Source organism: Akebia trifoliata, unplaced genomic scaffold, assembly GCF_017979445.1.
Source record: "Akebia trifoliata isolate Shusen 1 unplaced genomic scaffold, ASM1797944v1 Contig00238, whole genome shotgun sequence".
Lineage (NCBI taxonomy): Eukaryota > Viridiplantae > Streptophyta > Magnoliopsida > Ranunculales > Lardizabalaceae > Akebia > Akebia trifoliata.
The window spans coordinates 42,825-53,702 of NW_028236889.1; the positions used below are offsets into that span (position 1 = coordinate 42,825).

At 36.9% G+C, this 10,878-nt stretch overlaps 1 non-coding gene and 1 pseudogene across 1 annotated transcript; both read right to left on the reverse strand.

The window, feature by feature from the left end:
- Positions 1-703: 703 nt before the first annotated feature.
- Positions 704-810, reverse strand: LOC147381822 (small nucleolar RNA R71). The gene has a single exon (XR_015174323.1). It is a non-coding gene; the product is annotated as a small nucleolar RNA R71 (small nucleolar RNA).
- Positions 811-8,383: 7,573 nt separating this feature from the next.
- Positions 8,384-9,733, reverse strand: LOC147381823 (protein FAR1-RELATED SEQUENCE 5 pseudogene; annotated as a pseudogene).
- Positions 9,734-10,878: the final 1,145 nt, after the last annotated feature.

The window sequence follows — 10,878 nt, forward strand, 5'->3', positions numbered from 1 at the left end:
ATTTAGTCTCCGTGGGAACGATACTTTCTTATCACTTTATTACTTGTTTCGATACGTATACTTGCGTGCGTAAATTTAGACAACAAGTTTTTGGCACCGCTGCCGGGGACTAATTTATTAATCTTTTTGTTAATATTAATTCAATCATATTTGATTTTAGACCAAACTTTTCTTTATTTTGTAGGTGTTTGGCTAGTGTATGCGTAGTACAAGGAATTTAGAGCTTGTTCCTTTGGATTTTGAGATCGAGAAAACTTGTCGAAGAAATAGAAAGAATAAGCGAGAAGCTTCTCAACACCATACAATGGCGGCCGACCAAACTAATGGTAATGAAGGTCCTAAGTCTATGCGGGACTTATTTGTTCCATTAATGGATGGGATTCACACTAGTATTCGTCGTCCAACGATACAAGCCAACAATTTTGAACTCAAGCCGGCTACTATTCAGATGGTACAAGTATCTCAGTTTGGGGGTTCACAGGTTGAATACCCCAATGCACATTTAGTTAATTTTCTAGAGATATGTGCTACGTTTAAGTATAACGGTGTTGATGATGATGATGCCATCCGACTGCGATTATTTCCATTCCATTGAGGGACATGGCGAAGAATTGGTTGAACTCATTGCCAAGGGAATCTATTACCACTTGGGATGACTTGGCGAAAAAGTTCCTTACTAATATTTTCACCGTCAAAAACTACAAAGTTGAGGAATGATATCACTACTTTCGTGCAGTTGGACAGTGAATCTCTTTATGAAGCTTGGGAGAGGTACAAAGATTTACTTCGGAGATGTTCTCATCATGCTTTACCGGAATGGTTTATCATCCAAATTTTCTACAATGGGTTGGTTGGATCTATTAGAACGATTGTTGATGCTATAGCAGGTGGATCTCTTATGGCGAAGACATTTGAGGATAGGTATAATTTATTGGAGGAGATGGCCTCTAACAACTTCCAACACCATACAGAGAGGATGAATCCAAGAAGAACAGCAGGAGTGCATGATTAGATATTCTTACGGCTTTGACTACTCAAGTGGCATCCCTATCTAAGAAAATTGATTCATTTGGAGTTCATGCTAGTCAAACTCCTACCGTTACATGCGAGATTAGTGGAGACAATCATTCGGGAGATATGTGCCCTAATAATCCAGAATCTCTCAATTTTGTTGGTAGTAGGCAGAATAACCCATACTCTAACTATTACAATCCGGGCTGGAAAAATCATCTGAATATCTCATGGAATAATAATAATCAAGTTGAGGCCTCTTCATCTGCAAAGCCCATGTTTCAACCAGGCTATCATCCTCAAGCTCTCCCTAGAGAAAAGAAGCCTTCTTTGGAAGATCTAGTACATCAAATGGGGACAAACACTAATCAATTCATGACAGAGACTAGAACTCAATTCCAAAGCCAAGCAGCTTCTATTCGGAATATAGAAATTCAGTTGGGTCAGCTTGCTTCAACAATTAATAGCCGTCCTCAAGGAACATTGCCTAGCAATACCGAGACTAATCCAAAAAGAGATGGTAAGGAGCACTGCAATACTATCACATTGAGGAGTGGAAAAGAGTTGAATGATGTTGTCAAGGAACCAAAGGAATCAGATGTTTTAGTGGCAGAAAAAACAGTCTCTAAAGAGAAGGGTGAGCAAGAGAAAGAAACTACAAACCAGGATCATAACAAGCCGGGCTTAGAAAATATTACTCATTACAACCCACCTCCACCATTTCCTCAACGTTTTAAGAAACAAAAACATGACGAGTAGTTTGTAAAGTTTCTAAATATCTTCAAGAAGTTGCATATTAATATCCCATTCGCTGAAGCTTTAGAGCAAATGCCAAGTTATGCCAAGTTTTTGAAAGATTATTTTGACTAAAAAGAGGCGATTGAGTGAATTTGAAACAGTGGGTTTGACTGAAGAGTGCAGTGCTATCATTCAAAGAAACTTCCAGCAAAGCTTAAGGATCCAGGAAGCTTTACTATACCGTGCACAATAGGTAACCAATTCTCTGGTAGAGCTTTGTGTGATTTGGGAGCTAGTATTAATCTAATGCCGCTGTCTATATTTCGAAAATTGGGATTGGGAGAAGCTTGGCCTACTACTGTGACACTCCAGTTAGCGGATAGATCACTAAAGTATCCAAGGGGAAAAATTGAAGATGTGCTTGTTAAGGTTGACAAATTTATATTCCCTGTGGATTTTATTGTTCTTGATATGGAGGAGGATAAGGATGTTCCAATCATTCTTGGTAGACCATTCTTAGCCACAGGCAGAACTCTTATTGATGTACAAAAGGGAGAGCTTACTATGAGAGTTCAAGATCAAGAGGTGACGTTTAATGTTTTCAAAGCTACGAAGTTTCCCACTGAAGAGCCTGAAGATTGCTATAGAATTGATGCAGTGGACACATGTGTTCGACATGACCATGAAAAAACACTCCCATTTAACCAGCTTGAATTAGCAATCATTAATACTTACAATGAGAAAGATTTTAAGTATTTTGAGTTGGTAAAATACTTGGAGGCTGCACCAAAATTCTCTCGTTCTAAACCAGAATTTGAGTTGTTAGAAGTACCACCATTATATTCTCATTTGAAGCTGTCAACTCAAGAATCATCATCATTAGAGCTCAAGTATCTTCCTAGCCATATAAGGGAGTTGCGAGATTACAAGAAAGCATTGGGATGGTCCATAACGGATATTAAGGGGATTTGTCCTTCTACCAGTATGCAGAAAATCCGTATGGAGGAATATCATAAGCCTTTTATTGAGTACCAACATCGACTTAACCCAATCATGAAGGAGGTGGAGATCTATGATGTGTGGAGAATTGATCGTCAAAAATTCACCACCACTCTAGCAAACTTGACATGACTTCAGAGAAAGTCAGGCTGAAGACTTTAAAACAAGCACTTTTTGGGAGGCAACCCAAGTGCTCTAAACTTTCTTTTCATTTATGTTGATTTTCATTATTCTTCGTTATTTTTTTTATTATTTCAAAAAAAAAAAAAATTTATTTAGTCTGCTTTTATTAAAATATTTAGAATTCTTCTTAATTTTATTTAATTATGTTGTGTTGAAACATGTTGGGAGTCTCTGAGCAATTCAAGGGCATTGGCAACATGATGCAAGGCTGTGGAAGTACAAATTGAAGAGGCCGTGGCATCTATTTATTTACAGCCGTGGCATCTAACGAAAACAGTAGGTCATGTTCTCACAGTTTGAAGATGACATGGCTTAACTCTTTTCAGGCCAAGGCACTAGTCCGTGGCAGAACTGATCAGAAATGTTAAAAAGGAGGCCATGGCTTAACTCTTCTCAGGCCAAGGCATTAGTCCGTGACAGAACTGATCAGCAACATAAAAAGGCGGGCCATGGCATGATATTCTAACAGGCCTCGGCCCGAACTCATACCCACATAGAAAAGGGGTATATTTGCCCTACTATTTCTATTGTTACCCAATTTCACAACCAACAGTCTCTTCGTGTCTAAACGAAAGAAAAACTCTTCATCTCTCTTCTTCTTCTCCAGCACTATTCTTATATCCCCCTCTCCATAATAAAGGGGGGTTATAGAAAGATCAACTTCATGAGAGCTAGTCCATCAAGTTCAGTGGATCTATTGAGTGTCTTTGCCGATTCGACAAATCAACTGAGTTGTAGTTGGGAGAGTTTGATTTCTTTAAGGGTTGAATGATCGAGCGGTAGAGTTGATTGCTTGATTTCGGGGGAGAGTGTATGGATGTTCCATTGGTGGACTACTTTGTGCTGTAATATGAACGGTCATTAGTGACAGTGGATGGTCTTACTTGGTTTTCGGAAGATAAGTAAATTTTTGTGCCTACCAGGTGTTTGTGGAAAGTTCTGTGACAATGCTAGAGACTAGATAGGTTCATTCACTTTAAAATCTTGGGAACGGTATGAAGTATATGATGTGTGTTGGATATTCGCAAGGGCATTAGTTGTACGTGTGATTCCAATTGTGGGTGCTTGAAGTGATCAATAAAATCCTGACGTTTGGGATATCGATTGTGAAAGGTAAACGTGTTACTAAATATTATCATGGCGCCGAAAAGAACACGATATGCCGCTTCATCACCACCATTAGATAACAAGTTTGTGAGCCGTGAAGCACAAGAGAGGTATGAAAGGTTGGTAATCCATCACAAACCAATTCCGGAAAGAGGAATCAATGGTAATGGATCTGATGTTCTGATAAACATAACAAGAACCATCGAGGTGTGAGGCAGTGGTCAAAATTTTGTGCACAACCGGGATCTGGTGGTTCCTTTGGTACGGGAATTTTATGAAAATGCCGAAGAACAAAAATGGATAAAGGTTTTTGTGAGGGGCAAACAAGTATCCTTCGATAGAGCAACAATCAACAGGTATTATCAACTTCACAACATTAATAATGATGACTATCAGACATACCTTACAAATGGTCCAAATTTGAATGAAGTAATTAAGTTATTGGCCAAGCCTGGCACTGCATGGATAACGACAAGAGACGGGGGTGCAAATTTTCCAAGAGGTACTCTGGATAGAGAAGCAAAGGCTTGGCATTACTTCCTTGCAGCAAGAATGATGCCTACTACTCATTTGAGCGATGTGGCCAAAGACAGGGCCATCTTGTTGTTTGCCATCATAACAGGAAAATCAATAGATGTGGGGCGTGTCATTCAAGAGTCGATAGTGCACTGCATTCGATCGAATAGTGGTGGGTTGTTTTTCCCTTCATTGATCACTGAGTTATGTCGCATAGCAGGAGTACAATGGAGTAAGGAAGAAGAAGTGCTCCATCCAGCTCGAGAGCTTGTAGCCCGTATAATTCTTCAATTCAAAGAGGCAGAAGACACTTCAGGAGCTAGTTCGTCCCAGCAGCCACAACCACAATCAGAATTACCTCCTCGCACATTATCAGACCGTCTTGCCCATTTGGAAAAACAACAAGTAGAGCAATGGCGTACATTTCATGACTATCGCCAATGGCATGTCGATCACATTCAACGTCAAACAACGTGGCTGGCGCAACAAGCCTATCATCAGCATGAATGCCACAACAACTTGGATGTCATGATATGAGCACTCGCTATCAACAATGGCATAGATGTAGACCGATTTCCAACGATGCCTCCATATCCTGGATCGCCTAATTTCATTCCACCGTCGGGATTGAATGATAATATCAATGAAGATGGCTCAGATGATGATGCAGATGAAGCTTAACCATCGAAATTTTTTTTCAGGGAAGTGCTTTCACCTACTTTTGATTATACTTGATTACATTGGGGACAATGCAATAACTAAGTTTGGGGGTGTGAGTAGTATTTTTCTGAAAATTTTTCTTTGATTTTTGTGTTTGCTTCATGTGTTTAAGTTTAGGTTTGGCATGTTTAAGTTAGTTTTAATTTCTATTCTAAAATATATATATTATATATATATTTATTTTGTGATGACTTTTGCTTGATAATCTACAGCCAATGATAATGATTTTGATTTAGTATATACATGATTCTTAGAAAATGATGGAGGTTTAACTTGTCTGTGTGCTTAACTCTGATGAAATTCATCCTTATTTTGAACTCTTTTACATTGAGTTTATAATCTTGATGCACTTGGTTGTTTGATACACTTGGAGAATGTTTATGCTTTTGAAAGTAATCCATGATCTCAATGAACTCTAGAACTTATTTGATTGTTACTCGAGGCGAAAGCCTAGGTTGCACTTGATTAGGGACATGATTTAGGCCATTCTTGGATCGATTGAGCCTTTAAGCTTACCTATGTTGATTTTATCACTAGTCTTCCCCATTGAGCCTTGTTTCTAATTTTCTTTGGCACCCACAACTCTAACCAAGCCTTTTTGTCTAATTTTTCCAAGATTTGACCCATCACCTCTTAGGCATATTGATTACTACTGGATAATTTTGAGCTATGCAAATAAGGGTTGAAGGTGAAGTTCATGGAATGTGGAAGGCAAAGTTTCAAGAATATTTAGTTCAGGGTTTGGAAAGTACTTATGTTGAAAAAAAAAAAATTTCTTATTACTGCATTCCTTCTTGTAAAAGAATGCATTGAATCAGATAAGTTTGGGGGTGCAGTGGGCTATAAAAAAAAAAGAAGTAAAAAAAAAAAAAAAATTGGTGAATAAAAGGTTGTCAAGGGAATGAAGTGAAACAAGATTGAGAATGCGGAGTGACTTGATGTTGAAATGTAAGTTTGCGCTCTGTGAGAATCCTAAGAGATTGAGGTGTTTAAGGGGTGATCTAGCCACAAAATTTCCTTTTATCCTACCTTTAACCTAGCCACACATTACAAGCTGAATAAAAGTCCTATTGATTCTTGATTGAGTGAACCTACATTAGTGGAGAATAGCATGAAAAGTAAGCCTATGGAGTTCATCAATTTCAATATCTAGAGATCATCTGTGTTTACTCTTGATTGCATAAACTGATTTGAGTTGAAAACTGATTAAGTGAAAAGGGGTTGTTTGCACATATGTGGATGGTTCAAGGTGAGGTTGAATGACATTTGGGTTGAAAATCTAGACTGTTTCAATTTCTAAAGTTTTCTTTTGAATTGTGAAATTTACATAATCTTTGAGGCAAGTGTGGAGAATCAAGCTAGTATCATCACTTGTGTTTTCTTTATTTTAGATTTCTTTCCCGTAGTTAGGTTTTTCTTTGTTTTTGTTTTGCTCGAGGACTAGCAAAATGTGAAGTTTGGGGGTATTTGATGAGTAGGTTTTATACCTACGAATTAACCACTTTTAAATATAATATTTTATTAATTTTAGAGTCTTTTAGTTGTTTTTATTTAAGTTTAGTTAGTTTTATACTTTTTATGTGTTTATATGTTTTTATTTGATTTTTATGCTTATTTTACAGATTAGGAACAATATGGAACATTGGGATAGGTGCATACGTTTAGGAGAAATTCTGACTCCAAATTGGTTCACTCTCGGAAGAAGGAAGCTAAGCATACAAGCTAAAAAGTCTTCAAGCCGCAGCTTGATAGAAAACGAGGCCGCGGCGGGAATTCAAGAATGGCATAACAGAAATATAGAAATACAAGTCGCGGCATGATATATTGGGAGGCCATGGCCTGCTTACGTTTTCAGCTTTACACATTAATTTGTGGTGACCGAATTAGAGACGGATTTTGGGACTCTTAAACCCTAATGATTCCATATCTATAAATAGGAAAGTTTAACCCTTATTTGGGGACAGAAGTTTTGGATTTTTCTTGGAGGCACAAGATCGAGAAGGAGGACGAGAGCTGGAGATTCGACTTTTGAGTTTTATCTTTCTAAACTTTATCTTCTCTTGATATTTGTAATCTCTAAGAATGGCTGAATACTTTTGTGATTTTGTTTTCTTTTCAAGGATGAACTAATTTCTATTTTAGGGTTATAATGGAACCCATTCATGATATTTGATTAGTTTTATTTCTTTCTTCTCTGATTCCACATGTGATTGTTTATTCTATCCTATGTTTAATGCGATTTAATTAACTAGCCATTGATTGAATTGATTCGGTGAACCTTAATAATATCGACAGAGTTATTTTGTGTTCATGACCTAGATAGAGTAACATATGCTAATTTGAGATAGACATATACTCAAGTTGCATGTGCATCCCTTATGAGAGCTTATTCTTAATAAATTCTTCTTGATTTAATTCTCATAGACATATAGGGAGTTAGTTTAGAAGGGTGTTTTTACATGACCATCGACAGAGGCTTGTAGAGAATTTAGTGTTTTTGGGTGATAATTATAGTAGATTAATTTATCATAGAAGGAAAGATAATCTAATTAAATGGATTGTTTGGGGGAAATTATAAACCTAGATTTTATCATTCATTGATTTTAAATCTGCAAATTTATTTTCTCCGTTAGTTTTCTTGTTTAGTCTTAAATCCTATTTTTACTTTTGTTTGGATAAAATTAGATTGAGATAAATTGGTAATTAATAATAGATTGGTATTTAGTCTCCGTGGGAACGATACTTTCTTATCACTTTATTACTTGTTTCGATACGTATACTTGCGTGCGTAAATTTAGACAACAGTATCCAAATTTAACTTTAACACAAACTCCTTGGACTTACCAAACTTAGTTGTTATTCGATATGTATGAAATCTATCATCGATTCCCATTTTTTCAACTTTAAATCGATTCACTTAGAGCCATTCTTCCCTGAGTTTCTCAAACATATTTTTAGTATATACTGTCGCAGCATGTTTGAGAAGTAACTCATCATTCTTCACACATCGAAACTTGTGTTCTGATTTAAAATCTTCATCGGTCTCATTTGTAACAAGTTTTTTCAATGCTTCCTCATACTTGACTACAAATTCTCTTAGATTTGTTTTTCATGTAACGAACTCATCAAAGAATGCATTAATGCTCTCACTACGGCCAGTAGTATTCATGCCAGCAAAAAAAAAACTCCGATTATACACAGGCACGTAAGACTCCCGCAAATCAAATAATTGCTCAAGCCATTCATTTCCTTCCAATCCATGCTCTACAATCAAATTCTTCCAATTCTTTTCAAACTCTTTCCCCGTGTATGTCGACCAAATACACCTCTCCAATTTACTTTTGAAATCAGAAGATTCAAAGTATTTATAAGCCAACTTCTCAGGAAACTTTTTCATAATGTGCCAAATGCAAAGGCGATGACGTGTGTTGGGAAAAACTTTAGCAATCGCATTCCTCATTGCCAAATCCTGATCGGTGATCATCGATATTGGATGACGTCCTCCCATAGCCTTGAGCCAAGTCTCAAATAACCATAAGAAAGTTGTCTCTGTCTCATCTTGTAGAAGAGCACACCCAAATTGTATAGACTGAAAGTGGTGGTTTACTCCAGTAAATGGAGCGAACGGCATATCATATTTGTTTGTCCGATAAGTCGTGTCGAATGTCATCACATCACCAAAATATTCATACGATAATCTAGACCTTGCATCCACCCAAAAGAAATTCGTTGCCCTCATCTCATCATCGCATTGTATTGCATAAAAGAATTGTGGATTTTCAGCCTGTTTTGTTATGAAATAATTCAATACTGACTGTGCATCCCCTACCTCCAACTCCCTATGCCTAACATTCCTCAAGTGATTGTAACAGTCCCTACCATCAAAACCAATTAGATCTCCGCCAAGAATGGTTGGCACTTTAGTGATTTGAATATTTTCTCTTCTAAATGTTTCCACTAGATCCTTAGCTATTGTAGGCATACAACGGTTTGATCTCATCCCCATTCTCTTCGATGGTGTGACTACCTTGTGATTATGGCAATCGTCGAAAACGGACACTTTCCATTTTACGGTCCATTTGTTATCGTGTGTAACACGCATCATTGCTTTACAGCCACATTTAACAGTTGAAGAACCTATTCTGTTTATCTTATTAGCACTTTCATTCACAATTGTTTCTTCAACATCTTTTTCTTTCGCCTTATATTTTCCTTGATGTGTGCAAACATATATCATTCCAGTTATCTCATTTGAACCTCGTCGACACTTAGAAGTTGTTTGAACATGAATGGAAAATCCTTCTTGATACCCGTAATCTTCATAATACTTCTTGGCTTCTTCAATTGAATCGAAGATCATCCCCAGATATGGAACATTCAACTTTTCAACATTTTGTGTAGGACTTTCGCAATCAACACGTTCTCCACTATCTACTTGATTTCTCGATGAAAATCCCATAGTTTCACCAATAGTCGCTTCCCCCACTTGTCAACGTCAATTGTATCCATAAAATATTTTCACTGATACATTAAATCACAATCAATGCATTAAAGGTAGATTCTTCTTAGTGATAATTACTCTTTGTCAGAATGAAATCCATGATACCAAATATTTGTCAGTCAATTAGATAGGCCATAGGACAGACTATTAGATATCTAAAATCCGTTATAAATCGCTCAAAATCCTTGTTCTCAAAGATATTGATGCTGATTATAATTAAAAAATCACAACCACCACCCCCTTTACCTTTGATTCTAAGCTTCCATCCAACACTGCAAATATATATATAATCACCACCAACCCCATCTCCCAAGTCCTCCGTTTCAATTCCTTTCAAACATCCGAATTCAAACATCCCAATCAACACCTTTCACCCTTGTCGATTGGGATTTTTATATCCTCAATAAGTTGAAAACAGTTAATGTGATTTGTGTGGATGGTAAACATGGAATTAGGCATGATGGGTGCCAATTTCATATAGTTACTATTTTTGTGCACGTCTGCTATTCCAAATCAGTATGTCATGAATTTCTCATGTGTTTTAGTTATGAGTCTGGTAGATAAACTAAATTCAAATTTATGTTTGTGGGCTTGTGATCTTATTGGTTGGTTACTTGGGACCAATAGAGAACCTAACAAATTTCACTTGCTCACTCGATTAAAATCAAGAAACACAACAACTAATCGGAATTTTTTATGTGAAATATTTCACAGTTGAAATATTCTCAAATCAAAGAATAGAAACTCAAATTAATAGAAAAATTGTTATTCAATCAGGTTCACAGTCTATTGTTAATTTACCAAAGTGAAGATAAAAAAAGCCCTAAATAATTTCAGATTTTTTGTCTTCATCAAATCGAAACTCAAATTAATTTAAGGAGATAAAGCTTAAATCGAAACTCAAATTAATCCAAGAGAGAGAGAGAGAGAGAGTACCTGTGCGAGGGAGATGGAGTCTTCGTCGTTCGTGCGAGCGATGATGAGAGAGTGAGAACGAGAGCGAGATCAAACCGAGAGAGTTCGCGAAAGAGAGCTTGAGCGAGGGTTTGCAAGAATGAGAGAGCTCGAACGATAGTAAGAGAGTGAGTGAGATAGAGAGTGAG